Source organism: Chlorocebus sabaeus, chromosome 17 (assembly GCF_047675955.1).
Source record: "Chlorocebus sabaeus isolate Y175 chromosome 17, mChlSab1.0.hap1, whole genome shotgun sequence".
Classification (NCBI taxonomy): domain Eukaryota; kingdom Metazoa; phylum Chordata; class Mammalia; order Primates; family Cercopithecidae; genus Chlorocebus; species Chlorocebus sabaeus.
The window spans coordinates 924,905-938,969 of record NC_132920.1 but is presented as its reverse complement, the minus strand read 5'-3'; the positions used below and the strand labels follow the sequence as shown (position 1 = coordinate 938,969).

Sequence of the window (14,065 nt, the reverse complement as noted above, 5' to 3'; positions counted from 1 at the left end):
AAACAACAGAACGAGTTAACTCTTTATATTAAATAGTGGTTGTTCAGACAGGAAAAATCAATTGAACAGAGCTTTAATAACTTGCTTTGCAAATTTGGGAAGAGGAGTGAGTTAGTGGTGTCATGTCTCACAAGGAGGAATTTTATTTATTTTATTATTATTATTTTTTGAAACGGAGTCTCACTCTGTCACCCAGGCTGGGGTGCAGTGGCGTGATCTCGGCTCACTGTAACCTCTGCCTCCTGGGTTCAAGCAATTCTCCTCCCTCAGCCTCCCAAGTAGCTGGGATTACAGGTGTTTGCCACCATGCCCCCCTAATTTTAGTATTTTTAATAGAGACGAGGTTTTGCCATGTTGGCCAGGCTGGAGGAATTTTATTTTAAAGGTCATTTTAGAAAACAATAAAAGAAACAATATTAAAAGCTCTGTGTTAGGAACTTCTGTCTTACAAGATACTCATTTTAAATCCAAAAATGTTCTTGATGACTAAAATCTAACCTACAAAATATTTTCTCGCCTCCACAAATTTCATTCCTCTCTCTGTTTTTCTCACACACACAGGCATACACACACACACACACACACACACACACACACACACACCCCAGGCACTCCTTGATAAGGACATAACTGGCCCCTGTTTAGAGATGTGTGCTTCAGCCAAACGCCCCGGTCTCTGTCAGTAAGGAGCTAGCAGGTGCTGGGAACCCCACTGAACTCAGGTTTCCTTGCTTGCAGAAGTTATTCAGTGCTTTTCCCCTTCCAGGAAACAGAAGGAACATATGATTTTTCCTATCTGGGGATGCATGAACATATTTTGTCCAAAAGCGGCCGTATAAGATGGCGATTTTCTTTTCTATGAGGGAAAAACAATTCACATACACACAAACCTGATTCTGAGATGCATCATCCTCTGAGCGTGAATTCCTGTGGTTTTTGGAGTTGGTCCTGGAGAAGGGCTAGGTTGATCTGTCTCCTCAGAGCAGACTGCACACCCTTCCCAGAGAAAAACATGCAGGACCTAAAATATGGAAAATGTTAAGGTTAAAGTCCGCTGGACAGCAAGAGTTCACCTGTTCCCGGGTATTTGCAAGATTCTCTTAAATGAAGGATTTGGATGTTGGAGTTCCTTCTCTCGCATCTTCCTTCATTTGTTGAACAAGCGCCAGACCCACTCCGGGGAACCAGCTCCCTGAAGAACGACTGACTCCAGGGCTGGGGCAGGAAAAGTACAGGATCAGCCCCAAAGTAAGGAACTGCTCAGAACGTGATGGGGACCAAAGGACACAAGGACTAGTTTGAAGGAGCTGCCACTGGGCACACATGAGACAAACTGAGCATGAAAATGACACATGACGGTGGTGGGTGGTAACTCACTGGACAAACAGACAAACCTGCGACTACATGATGGTGGCAGAAAACAAGCAAATGAAGGGGTAGGATCCACGAGAAAGCCTTCTCTTGTGGAAGGCCAACCGATAGAGGAGTTAGAAAACGACTACTTTGAAACCACCATAGTAATCACTGGCCCAGGCTACGATCGTCACTGAACATTAACATCATTTGGTGGAATTGTGGGGTGACACTTACAGTTGCCCAGGGCCTCCTCATAAATCCCTTCCCATCTGAGTATAGAAGGCGCCTTTCCGGAAAATAACTCCGGATGTCACCACCTTAACCAAGTAGCACCCACACTGAGACGTCAGCAAAACCGAAGACCCTGAGCACTTCAGAAATGAACTTTCAGCCTCATGGAACAAAGAAAGGCTAAGGATTACTCCTGATGAAGGACGTCTAAGGGGACATGACACCTAAAGGCGATGCATCACCCTAGACTGGATTTTGGTGTTGAGGGGAGAAAGTTGCTTGTAAGGCAATTTTGTTACCATCAACAAAATTTAAATATTCACCACATATTAGATAATAGTATTGTGTCAATGTTAAGTTTTCTAAATTTGATAACCGCACTGTAATTGTGTAGAATATAGAGATGGAGAGAGTTGGCATGGCTAAGTATCAGTGGTGGGAGAAGAGAGGGGAAGAGCATATCATCATTAACTTGTAATATTCTTGCAACTTTGCTCTAGGTTTTGAATGTTTTCAAAATAAAAGGTTTAATTAAAAATCTTGAGAGATGTTGAATGAAGAATGATTTCTTTCTAAAACTACGACTATTTCACAGTCATATGTGCTTTTTGTAACAATATTTGAAATGTGATTCAAAAAATGAAAGGCATCTGTTCTTTCACCACACATATTTAACATTGCAAACATTTAGAATGAATTTAGAAACAAATATATTTATTGGGGTTCCCTTGAGGGCAGGAGTTTAAGGCCAGTCTGGGCAACATAGTAAGACACTGTCGCTACTAAAAAATAAATTTAAAAAAATTAGCCAGGCATGGTAGCATGCCTGTAGTCCCAGCTACTCAGGAAGCTGAGGCAGGAGGATCACTTGAGCCCAGGAGTTGGAGGCTGCAGTGAGCTGTGACTGTGCCACTGCACTCCAGCCTTGGAGACAGAGCAGCACTCTCCGGAGGGGAAAGGTGTGCCACGTATGTGCCAGGTACCTGTTCACAGGAGGATTTCAACCCCTCAGCTCTCCTCCTGTCTGACTCTTGTGTGATCTTCCAAGCACTCTTTCTTGCACATCAGGTGTAAATAACCAGTATGTCTACTCCCAGATCATCCTTGAGTGTTTTCTGGGAAGCGGAGAAGCAAAGTCAGGTTTGTTTTACAAGCACAGGCCTAGCGTGGCTGTGGTGCTGTTCATCATTCTCACAGGATAGTGGGAAGTTTTCAACTCAACTGGTGAAGTGAACTCATTCATAGCTACCTGTTTGAAGTCGGTGAATCAAGGCCAAGTGAGATGGGGTGCAACCTGAAAGGCTCCCCCCGCCGTGGGGTGGCCCCTCACAGCAGGGTTCAGGGTCCTCATGTGCATGGCCTGCTCCTCAAAAAGCAATGGAATGCTATGTTAAGGCCATCGTTCAAGCTTGAGGCCCCAAGGTTATGCTTCCCTGACTAGAAGAGACGAAAACCTTGCTCTGACAGATGCAGGAATGAAACTGTTAATTATCATCCGTTGTTTACTTGGTGCCAGGGAGACACAGGTCAGTTTTATCTACGTTATCTAACAAAGGGAGCAACAGATGGATGTAAGAACAAAGCAGGGAGGGAAGACAGCAATGCAGGCAGTTTGCCCACTCGGGATCAGCTTATTTGCTGTCAGCTGGCAAGGAGATCCACGAGGAGCAGGTCAGCTGGGATACCAGGGAAGTGCCTCCAGGTGTTCATGGACTTTGCGGAAACCTTGCAATGAGCTTTGGCACACACGTGTCAAGCCGTCCCTGTATCGGCCAGTGTCTGGTCAGCAACTGCCCTTCAGTGAGGCCATCTCTGCCCATTTCCCCTTCGTGATTTCCAACTGTGAGCCTGGGGCTAAGTGGCGAGACTCCATCCCAGGGACAGGGAGGGTGCCATCGCTGTTCTTCGTAGGAGGGTAAGGTCTATGCTCAGGAGTGAGTCACACCAGGAGATGTGACTCTAATATCATCTGCCCCATCCTGAACTGTCAGTGCTAGACCAAAGTGCTACACATGTGCTGTAAGGCCAGGCTGCCTGAAGTCAGAGTGCTGTCTGGGCTCAGGGCTGGGGAGAAGGGTTTCCTTAGTCCCGAGTGGGCAGAATGCAGGCTCACACTGAAGAGCGAACACTGTAGTAGAGACCAGGATGCCAACACTTGGAGCTGGGCAACACGGGGTAGTTGAAGCCTTGGCTACCAGAAGAGACTGCCAGGACACAGAACTTCCTTATGGCAACAGCACTAGGAGTTGAAGGGTTTCTCGCCCACCGAGGAAGGCTCAGGAGCTGCCAGCGTACTGAGGAGGAGAGGGAATTGGGAGGCCAGACTGTCTTCAGCTCCCCCAGGTAGGGACCCGGTTAATGGAAATGCTTCTAGCATGCACACCCTTAAATACCCTTCAGGTCCAGAAGAGCCTTCTGGAGTCAGGGTTGTTAGTTGATTTGACCTGAGTCAATGGCTCCATTATTCTAGAAGGCGTTTTTCTCACTTAAGGATTGTGGGCTATTAGGTAACACCATCTTAAGTAAATCCTGCTACTTTTGGACAAGGAAATATGCTCATACTGTAGCCACATCAGTCTGAGTTACAAATATGCTAGATTTGTCAGCCTGGCCACAAACCATCTCAGAAACACAAGACCTTAGAATTGGAAAGGATCCTAAGGATTATTTAATCCAAGTGCGTGTTCTACAGATAAGGTGGCCGAGGCCAAGAGAAGCACAGGAGTGTCATTCCCAAGTGACTCTACGGATTGAAAAGCTGAAACCAAAGCTAGATTCCAGGTCTTCTGATTTGCAGGTGAATCGTCTATCAGCACCTCTTGGTTACCTCCCTATTTACTGCTAAATAATTGTCTCTCAATAAGTGAGTGTATGTGTGACATTCATGCATTTTAGCCTCTTTATAATTATTGTGGCATATACATACTACATATATGTATACACACACACACGCACAAACACACACACAGCATAAAATTTACCAGTTTAACAATTTTAAGTGCGCCGTTCAGCGGCTTTGAGTACATTTGCACGTAGTACAGCCATCACCACCATCCGTCTCCAGGCTTCCTTTCATCTCTCAAAACTGAAACTCCGTCCCCATCAAACACTCACTCGCCATTCCTCCGTCCCAGCTCCTGGCAACCTCTGCTTGACTTTCTGTCTCTAGTTCAACTGCTGTAGGAACCTCAGATCGCCATTCCTCCGTCCCAGCTCCTGGCAACCCCTGCTTGACTTTCTGTCTCTAGTTCAACTGCTGTAGGAACCTCAGATCGCCATTCCTCCGTCCCAGCTCCTGGCAACCCCTGCTTGACTTTCTGTCTCTAGTTCAACTGCTGTAGGAACCTCAGATCGCCATTCCTCCGTCCCAGCTCCTGGCAACCCCTACTTGACTTTCTGTCTCTAGTTCAACTGCTGTAGGAACCTCAGATCGCCATTCCTCCGTCCCAGCTCCTGGCAACCCCTGCTTGACTTTCTGTCTCTAGTTCAACTGCTGTAGGAACCTCAGATCGCCATTCCTCCGTCCCAGCTCCTGGCAACCCCTGCTTGACTTTCTGTCTCTAGTTCAACTGCTGTAGGAACCTCAGATCGCCATTCCTCCGTCCCAGCTCCTGGCAACCTCTGCTTGACTTTCTGTCTCTAGTTCAACTGCTGTAGGAACCTCAGACAGGTAGAATCACACAGTATTTGTCCTTTGGTGACTGACCTATTTCACTCAGCATAGTGTCCTAAATGTTCATCCACGTTGTAGCGTGTGTCCAAATTTCCTTCCTTTTTAAGACCAAATCGCATTCCACTGTGGGAATACACACGTTTTGTTATCTGTTCATCCGTCCGTGTGCATTTGGGCTGTTTCCACCTTTGGCTATTGTGAATAATGCTGCTATGAATACAGGTGTACAGACACCTGTTAAGAGTCCCCGCTTTCAATTATTTATTTTTATTTATTATTTCAATATACAACCCAAAATGACATCGCGGGATCATATGGCAACTCTATTTTTAATTTTTTGAGGAACCCCACTACTGTTTGGCACAGCACCTGCACCAGTTTACATTCCCACTAACACTGCACAGGGGTTCCTGTTTCTCCACATCCTGACCAGCATTTGTTACTTTCTGTTTTCTGTGTTTGTTTTGTGATATTTGCCATCCTCATGGCTGTCTCACTGTGGTACTGTTTGCATATCCCGAATGATCAGTGATGGGGAGCACCTGTTCATGGGCTTCTCCCTGCTCGTAATCCGTTCTTCCTGTGGCCACCTTTTCTCTGTCTGCACAGGCAGCCGTGTGTCTACAGCAGGGCTCCATGAAATCCATGGCTTTGGGGCATCCATCTGCCTGCGAACATTCAGACAGGGAGTGTGAAGTTGAAAACCCAAAGTTGAAATCAGTTCCCTGTGGCAGAGGCGGGAGGTGTGCTGGGGAGGGTTAAAGCCAGGAGGTGTGCTGGGGAGGGTTAAAGCCAGGGAGGCTGGTTTGGACGAGCATGGGCTGATTGCTGAATTGTGGTTGCTGTTGCTCTCTCTGGGCTGACACCCAGCCAGGGCAGGTCCTCACACTCACTGAGCCACTGGGAACTGATGGCTTCTCTCACAGCCGGTCTGAAGAGACCAGCGAATCCTCCCCAACACATCAAACTATGCACTTTATAAAAGTACGGTGCAAACACAAGGAGTTTTAAAGCAGAAGGCACACATTAGCCTTAGGCTCCCTCCAGCACGCTTCTGTCACTCATGCATGTGTCACAGGTGACAAAATCACTCCCAAAGACACAGGCTGAGGTTAAGCGCCTCTTCCTGGGAGTCAGGACCCACTGCTGTCTGGCTCTAATCCCTCTTCCTATTTTCACACACATCTGTTTCACAACCATTAACCTATCCTCCCTCCCTCCCTCCCCCCTGCTCCCTCCCTTTCTTCCTGTCATTTTCCTACTGTCCACTAAAGAAGCCACTCCTTTTTCTACCTCTGGCCTTTCAAGCCCCATCCCCCAGTACTGAACCTCCTTCCTCTCCTCTGGTTGCCTAGTCCTAACCATCTTACATGCACTAGGGTCCTCTTCCTCTACCACTTCCCAGGCCATTAAAACCCTCACAGTGGCTTCCCCAGACTCCTTAGATGATTGCCCTTGGCTCCTAGGACACGCAGAAGTAGATCTCTCTTCTACTTTTCTTGCAATTTGCTTTGATTTCTGCGCTAGGCTGCACATTCTGGAGGTAGAGACAATGTGTCACTCATCAAGAGACAGGGAAGCCAAAAGGGCCCTAGTGTCAGGGACACACGTGACATGTACTTGCAGCCATGTTGTGTGGTTTAGAGTCACTTTTCTCATCAGTTTACAAGGACACGTGACTTAGTGATCATGACTGTGCTTTGATCCTTCTATCGTGCACAGTGTGACATCAGCTTCACAAGCCCATATTGCCTGGTGAGGTTCTGGGCTTCTGTGTTCCTGGTCTGCTGGCTACAAGGCACACACACGATAATGTCAACTCTGAAAGTTGTCACTGCAAAGCTGACATCCAGCATCCCAGTGTACATTGTATGTGCGTCTCTGCCCTGTACATAACCCCAATTTCTGGTGCTTGGAGCAAACAAGCTACAATCTGTCTTTATTATGCAGTAAACATGCAGACCAAAAGAACATGTGCTTCCCAGGAAAAACCAAGGACGTTTTATTCCATCGTTAAACGTACGTACAGGTACTGTAAAGGGTTTCTCCCGTTAATGGTTTGAATTGGGCAGCATTTTTAAAAAACCCAGGCAATTAATTGTAGTGACCTGAAAATAATATGGTTCAATCCTACTTTCCAGGTTTACTCTAGAGTAATTTCTTTTCTTGCGAATAATAAGTTTTTCTCTCAAACTCTTTTCCCTCAGTAATTTGCTCAATTCCTGAAGAAATAATGGAGTTGCCTATTTTGGAGTTTCGTCCCTTGGGCAGCCTCCTACAGAGGCTTATCAGGGCCACTGACTGGGCAGTTTTAAGGTTTCTGCCAGCGTCCAGGATTCCGGAGCCCCGCACCCAAGTCTTCTGAATGCACTCTGCAGAGTCCAATCCTGTGGGTCCCCTGGGTGCCTTCACTCAGGCATCCACGGAGATTGACGGCTTGTGGGATCCACAGAAGGCAAGGAAATTTCCAGGAGTCCTGGGCTCCAAGGACCAAGCCAAACACTGACTTCAGGAGCCTGTTTCCCCAAACTCTCCATCTGGTGATGAGGATGTAATAGGGGATTTTATTAGTTTTCTATTGCTGTGTAACAAATTTCCACCAACTTATTGGCTCAAAACAACGCACATGTATTACCCTGTGATTCTGTCGGCCAGAAGCCCAACATCGGTCTCAACAGGATAAAGCAAGGTGTCGGCAGGGCTGACCCCTCTGTAGGCTCTCAGGGAGGACCTGTCTCCTGGCCTTTTCCAGCTCCTAGAGGCTGCCTGCATGCCTTGGCTCATGACCCCCTCCTTCAAAGTCAGCCACGTGACATTTTTCTGAGTCTTCTTTCATGGTCACATGCTTCTCCCTCCGACTACAGCAAAGATGGGGTCTCTGCTTGTGAGGATCCCTGGGATCCCATTAGCCACCCGGATAATCCAGAATAACCGCCCCGTCTCAAGATCCTTCATTGCATCAGTGAAGCAACTCCAGCCTTCTAAAGCGACAGTCACAGGTTCCAGGGGTAGGATGTGTGCGTGTGCGTGTGTGTGTGTGTGTCTGTGTGTGTGGAGGTGTTATTCTGCCTGGCACAGTGGTGGAGGGCAAGGGGCTTCCTTCACTGCCATGGTGCCTGTATACTCTGATGTTCCTCAGATCTGGTCTCTGCTTGTCTTCTATCCCAAAGATTCCTATTGCTGTCTATACTTTTCATCTAAATTGTCCTCCTGCCATCTGGGTGTGACTTTTCTCTCCACTGGATGCTGCAGAACCAATCAGTCCAAATCTGCAGGCCCCAAAGGAGAAACCTCCGCAATCCTGGGGTAGGTCAGCTGTGAGTTGCTGTCCCCCCCCCCCCCCCACAAGACAGAGCTCAACCAGGGTTCTCCAAGCCCTTGGTCTGGTTACAGAGAGAGGAAAGAATTCACCTCTGTAGTTTTAAGCTTGGGAGCACTTATTTCTAACTGTTATGAGTTTAATAGATTTGCTTTAAAATCAAAAAATTGCAAGGCCATCTCCCTATATGATTATCTGTAACTTTCAAAGTGTGTTGACTGCAAACCACTACGAATTCAGTCATAAATATTTAAACATTTGTATTTCATTAATAACAATGGCATCCACATAATTCAAAAGACAATATGGGTATGGGTAAATGACATTATTTATTTGATTTATAGACCACGCATGCTGTGCGTATGGATTTTCAGACACCAAATATGACTCCATGGCCCTATAGGCAAGGTTTCAGCTAATGCGGGCCGACAAGTCCTGGTCTTATTTATTCTTCTGGGCTCCTCATGAAATGACTCTGATATTGCAGGCTTTCCCAGTCCCTCTCCAAGGAAAGGCCAGTGAGTGGTCTCCATAGGAACAATTTGAGACAGAGTGGCTGCGTATTAGTGGCTGCACACGTGGCCTCTCCCTTAGTGCTTCTCCTGGAGGAAGGGAATCCATGTACACCCCCAGAATACTGAGCATCCCCCATGAGGAGGCCATGTCTTCTGGCCTTTCATGAAGAGCCCCCCCCCAGACAGTTGACACCCACATCAAAATGGCTTTTCGAGGTGGCGAACCCCACCCAACCCCACTGTGACCTCTGCTCTCACTTTCTAAGCCCTCCTCATCTCATCTATCTCTGAACTTCTCCTCCTTATTTGTAGACTTCTAAGCCCTCCTCATCTCATCTATCTCTGAACTTCTCCTTATTTGTAGACTTCTAAGCCCTCCTCATCTCATCTATCTCTGAATTTCTCCTCATTTGTAGACTTCTCAGCTCAAGGCACTTTCTGTTAACTGATATTTTCAAGAAACCTGCAAGAATCCTTACTTTCCTCCACTCTTCTGTCTTGGCCAATTTTTGCCTTTTTGTTGTTGTGCTTCTCCTGAAACTTCAGCTCTATTCATTCTCTTCTGAGAACCCATTGTGGGCTTACCTGAGAAGTATACTTTAGTTAAAGCTTATTAAATCGTGTTATATTTACGATTTTTTTCTTTGGATGTAGTTAACCGTTAGGCCCAGTCAAGCTGTGACAAACATACAACTCATCCTATAAACACGTTTCACTTGAAAGCTTACGTTTGCATGGGATTACTGTCCTGCCTCTACAACACAGATCTTTCATGAGTCTTAGCAGTTCGTAATAAATATTCTCCACTCACTGCTTTTGCTTTCCACTTTTAGGACTGACTCAAGGGATGGGGGTTTCCAATTGAAATGCTTTTCTAAGACTTTATTCTTCATAATGTTTCTCCTTAGACTTGGGATGTTTCCTCTTAGCCTCCCAACCTGGTACTGGCGGAAGCCTATCAGTGAAGTGAAATCTCCCCAGGGATCGATTCATCTTCCTGCTTGTACTTAGGGATCGATTCATCTTCCTGCTTGTACTTTATGCTCATTTCAGACATTTTCCCACATACTTTCAGGGGATGACGGTACTTTTCACTCAGGTGGAAAACCTCAGTAGAGGCACAGCAATGAAAGTGTCAGCTGAAGGCCATTCGGGAGGTTTTCATTCGCAGATACACCTCACAAGAAGCCAGGCCCAGTTTTGGGGGTCTGCTTGAAACTTTGTGTTCCTGAAACAATCGTGAGAGGTAAGTAAGTATAAAACTAAGATCCAACTAGGCTAAATGACTTGCCTGGGAACACAGCAAATCAACCCCAGGCGGGCCGAGATATGTCTTCAGAAATGAATTCATTTCTGAACTCATTAGGAGTTCAGTGCGCCCTTTGGGACGAGGGCCTTTTGGGAGGAGATTGGGTCATGAATGGGATTTGTGCCCTCATAAAGGAGATCCTGGGGAGCTGGCTAGCCTCTTCAAACATGTGAGGACACAGAGAGCGGATGCTGCACATGAGGCAGAGAACACACCCTCCCTAGATGCCGAATCAGCCAGTGCCTTGCTCTTGGACTTTCCGGCCTCCAGAACTGTGAGACATACATGTCTGCTGTTTATAAATTACCAAGTGTCTTGTAAATTTTTTTTAAGTTTCTTGCAGATTCTGGATATTAGATCTTTGTTGGATGGGTAGATTGCAAAAATTTTCTCCCATTCTGTAGGTTGTCTGTTCACTCTGATGATACTTTCTTTTGCTGTGCAAAAGCTCTTTAATTAGATCCTATTTGTCAATTTTAGCTTTTGTTGCAATTGCTTTTGATGTTTTAGTCATGAAGTCTTAACTCAAACAAATCTATAAGAAAAAAAACAAACAACCTGATCAAAAAGTGGGCAAAGGATATGAACAGACACTTCTCAAAAGAAGACATTTATGCAGCCAACAAACAAATGAAAAAAAAGCTCATCATCACTAGTCATTAGAGAAATGCAAATCAAAACGACAATGACATACCATCTCATACCAGTCAAAATGGCAACTATTAAAAAGTCAGGAAACAATAGACACTGGTGAGGCTGTGGAGAAATACAAATGCTTTTACACTGCTGGTGGGAGTGTAAATTAGTTCAACCATTGTGGAAGACAGTGTGGCGACTTCTCAAGGATCTAGAACCAGAAATACAATTTGACCCAGAGATCTCATTACTGGGTATACACCCAGAATATAAATCATTCTACTATAAAGACACATGCACATGTATGTTTATTACAGCACTATTTACAATCACAAAGACTTGGAACCAACCCAAATGCCCGTCAATGATAGACTGGATAATGAAAATGTGTCACATACACACCATGGAATACTATGCAGCAATAAAAAAGAATGAGTTCATGTGCTTTGCAGGGACATGGATGAAACTAGAAGCCATCAGTCTCAGCAAACTAACACAGGAACAGAAAACCGAACACTGCATGTTCTCACTCATAAACAATGAGAACACATGGACACAGGGAGGGGACCATCACGCACCTGGGCCTGTCTGGGAGTGGGGTGTGAGGGGTGAGGGGAGGGAGAGCATTAGGACAAATACCTGATGCATGTGGGGCTTGAAACCTAGATGACAAGTTGATAGGTACAGCAAACCACCATGGCACACGTATACCTACGTAACAAACCTGCACATTCTGCACATGTATTCCACAAATTAAAGTAAAATTAAAAAAAGAAAAAGAAGATAATTTTTATGCCAAAATAACGTAAAAAAATTACCCAGTATCAGGTGTTTTGTTACAGCAGCCTGAGTGAACTAAGAAAGCGCCCTTTCCTGTATAAGGGGTGGCTGCAGGGCCTTCCAGGTCACGGGATTTGCTGCCCTGAAGACACAGAAAAACTGAGCCCAGTCAGCCTTCCTCAACCCCCACCCCACAGCACCTCCAGGGGAAACACGACCTCACAGTACGAGAGGCCTGACCGCACAGCACTAGCTTTATGCATTTGGAATAGCTCCTGGTACTGCTACCCTCAGTATGGAATGTGGCGCTGCTGTGGCCATGTTCATCTGAGCTCCGTCATGAACACCCAAGGGAGGACTGGGGGTGAATAAATCAGTCCAGTCTCAGCAAGCTGGGCCCTCCCACCTGAAGATCTATAACTGTGGCATCCGAAGTCCAGGGGACACACTGAAATATAGGATGTCAGCAACTATTAATGCATCTGGAGCCACAGGGAAACTTGTTAATTGTTTATTTAATTAAATTTTTTATTCTTCATTTTAACATCGTGTAGTACAGATGCACAAACACACACTCACACACTTAATTACAGCCCGGCACACCAACTGCCTCTGATGCTTTGATACATAAATTAATCTAGAGATGGAAGACAGAGCATAAATAAGGAAAATAAACAAACGCCTGGTTGTCACATTTGTTTTCCTCATTCCTGTGTACTCACTATTTACGGCAGCCCCATAAAATCCTGTCATAATAACTCCTCCCATCAAAGGACTGTCACGGCAAACCAGCATCACAGCAGCCAAGTGTCCAAGTTTCCTTTGAATAAAGGTCCTAGATGACCCCCATGTTTAGTATAAACCTCCAGTTTCCCCCTCTACAAAATTATTTAGGGGAAAAAGCGATTATTGGGGGATTTATGACGTCTTCAAGTATCGTATGTTTATTCAACCGTGCATTCATTCGCTCATTGATTTATTCAATAAAACTGTACCCGTGCCAGGCCCAGGACTGGTGCCGCAGGGAACACAGATGCCAGGTCTGACTGTGCACGTTAGGGACACTCAGTAAACACTGGCAAGGCAGAAGTGAAAATGTTGGTTTCGATTTGGAAACAGGGAACTGATTTGGGTTTGAGATACCTGAGAAACAGATTAACCTGGTAGTTAGCCCTTCAGTAATTGTTCCTTGAAACGATTTCAGGGGATGGCTGTGCCAGTTATGAGTGAATGTGCACAGTTCACTGGGGACTGGCTTGATCGGGGATGGCTTGCAGCCGCGGCTGCACGTTAGGGTCACCTGGAGAGTTAAATGAACGAACAGGATGCTGCCCACATCACTCAGAGATATGGTTCAGCCGATGGGAGGTGGCCCAGGGCTGGGTGATCAGCTCAAATGTTCCCAGAGTGGCTCTCACAGCCAGGGATGAAAATCAGATGTGCCGGGGAAAGAACACGGACTTTTGTGAACCTGAATCCCAGGAGTACTTATCACTAGCTCTGTAACCGAGGGCAATTCACTTAACCTCTTTGAGACTTAATTTCTCATTTGAAAAGGAGAGAAATATAAGATATATAGCATATATTTATCTATAGGTAATTATGAGACAAATTAAATAATAAAGGAAAGTTCTTAGTAAACTCTTCGTGCATTATTAGTGCTCAATAAATGCTAAATACTATTATTAATAATACATTTTTGTTATTAACTTGAAAGTCAACGTGTTGTGGGAAGAATGGGTTCCTAAATTATAACGTTTTCCCTCCACTTAAAAAAAATCACTAATTGAGCAGACAAGAATAAGTAAAGACATCTCAGAATCAAGCAAATACCCCAGAATGTCCTAGGAAAAATTAGAACTGCAGTAAGGGTGCACTTCTGTTTGATTTAAAAGAAAATATATGTTAATTGAATACTTGGTAACTTTGCAAAGTTGACTAAACATTGAACACAAAAATAGCTTCTGAGATTCTTAAAGTAGTCAAAGACAGCTTCATTGTAATAGCCTTGTTGAAATCGGAGTTTAAAAACCACTGCTTTTAGGTCCAGCGGGCAAGGCAGCCACCCGTGGATGTGCAGTCCTTACCGGCAGACACAGGGAGGGGAGCTGCTGGGCTGGAAGGTCGTGAAACTGCTTTTAGGTGGCCCAGGGATGCTACTCACCACAATTCTGGTGGGGTCACCCCTTACTGACAAGTGGGGCCCAAGGAAATAACCCTGCCCAGTAAAAGACTGTCTGCCTTTA

General features: G+C 45.5%; 1 long non-coding RNA gene across 1 annotated transcript in view; it reads right to left on the bottom strand.

Moving 5' to 3' along the window:
* Nucleotides 1–14,065, bottom strand: part of LOC119626776 (uncharacterized) — a 150,090-nt gene that overhangs the window by 49,294 nt on the left and 86,731 nt on the right. Inside the window, exon 2 of the long non-coding RNA XR_012089231.1 lies at nt 891–1,021. This is a non-coding gene — a long non-coding RNA (uncharacterized lncRNA). The remainder of the gene's footprint in view (nt 1–890; nt 1,022–14,065) is intronic.